A 1,717-nucleotide genomic window follows, 5' to 3' on the forward strand; every position below is an offset into this window, starting at 1 on the left:
CTGGGCGGCTCTTTCCCTGCGGCCCCTTCCCTGGGCCTAATTTCAGTGCCCTATCAGTCGCACAGAAACAAACCCAGCACCTTGTTTGGAATCCTCAAGTCCTCTAGCCCTCTGCATCTCATTCGCTGGGAGCAGCATTCTGGTGCTGGCTTCTCTCGGCCATCTTGGTGCACCCCCCAGCAAGACTCTATCTTTAGTCTTTAGTTTTAGAGATCATATGCATTTTTTAATGTAATAAACTTAAAAGATATTCACCCATTTTGTCAGATTTATTTATTCTTTAGCAATTAAGTATTAACCTTTGTCATGGAGAAAAAGAAACACAGGCATAAACCTATATATCTATTCACCTGCTAGTCCTGCAACATGATTTTAATAAAGTGTTACTGATGCTTCAGAATTTCTATGATGTCAGCAGACAGACATCAACAGGAGTGATTATCAAGTAGCTAGCCTTATAAGTCAAGAGTTATGATCTTTGATCCACTGCTCAATCCATTTCAAGATCTGATCTATATTATTTTCTAGCTCTTCTGGTTTATTGCTGGGCAGCTAATGCACGATTTCTTTCTTGTAGGATTCTGTGGCTTCTTCATAAAGAACTTGAAAAATCTCACAATGAATATTGCCTGTTAGTTTCTTCTCATTATAACCCCTTGTTTCATGTGTTTCATACAATACATTGGTACCTGTTCTCAGCACAAAAACTATATGAATCCAGCGTTCAGGGAAGAAATCACAACCATGGCAATCTATAGTAACTTATCCAACTTGTCAGCTACTCTGTCTTCATCTACAATGGGGCAATCATGCTCACCATAATGATCATATAATTGTTCTTCTCAAGCTAAATCACCCACATTAATTGTTTCAGTTCTGATTTTGATGCAAGTTCTTTGCCTAGTGTGGTTTTTCCAACCCCTGGTGTACCAGTGAGCAGGATGTTCAGAAACAACCTGGTCCTTGCCGCGATGGCTCTGAGCCCCTTACTCAGGCACCTGTTATACTATGGGGAGGAGCTGGAAGGAGCAGGTAACAGCAGAGTCCACAGACCCACGGGGAGGCCCACCATAATGCCCCCTACCTGCCTGGGCAGCCCAATCATGGCACACTGGTCACCTAGCTTTCCATGACATGTTTCCATCACAAAGGTATCTCATTGTTTTTATTTTTCCCTATGTAACACTTGTTTTGGGAATCCAGCTTGTATTTATAACAAATGTCAGGTTTCAACTTTTATCAACTTGATCAAATTTTAAGAAGTTTACATTACAAGAATAATATAAATTGTCACTCTCCTCATGAGAGATAAGGCTTTAGCTGTTTTTAAATATAAAACTGCATTATCAGGAGGTAGAAGAATATCTGGCACATAGAAGGCAGAATGAATGAATGAATGAAGATTTTAGAAGTTATGGCGAAAGTTTAACTTCAAAAAAAACTGACTCTAAATTTACAAATGAATATATAGAAATTGTTAATAGAAATTTTAAGTACAAATTCTGTCCTTATCGCCAAGCAAATATTTTATGTAATAATTTCACTTATTATCCTGCATTAAGTGGAAAGATATAGTACTTACTGGAAACAAATTTCCTCTTTTCAGCCCAAATGTTGTCTGCTACACAAACATGTTAGAAGCCTAATATCATGAAATGTGTAAGTAGAAGCAGTCCTATGTATGTATCTTTATATAGATATATATAGGATACCTATC

At 38.0% G+C, this 1,717-nt stretch overlaps 1 pseudogene; it reads right to left on the reverse strand.

Annotated features, from left to right (window-relative positions):
* Positions 1 to 459: 459 nt before the first annotated feature.
* Positions 460 to 1,006, reverse strand: LOC116548433 (annotated as a pseudogene).
* Between the last annotated feature and the right edge of the window lie 711 nt (positions 1,007 to 1,717).

Source organism: Sapajus apella, unplaced genomic scaffold (assembly GCF_009761245.1).
Source record: "Sapajus apella isolate SASKATOON/1434 unplaced genomic scaffold, GSC_monkey_1.0 scaffold12088, whole genome shotgun sequence".
Classification (NCBI taxonomy): Eukaryota; Metazoa; Chordata; class Mammalia; order Primates; family Cebidae; genus Sapajus; species Sapajus apella.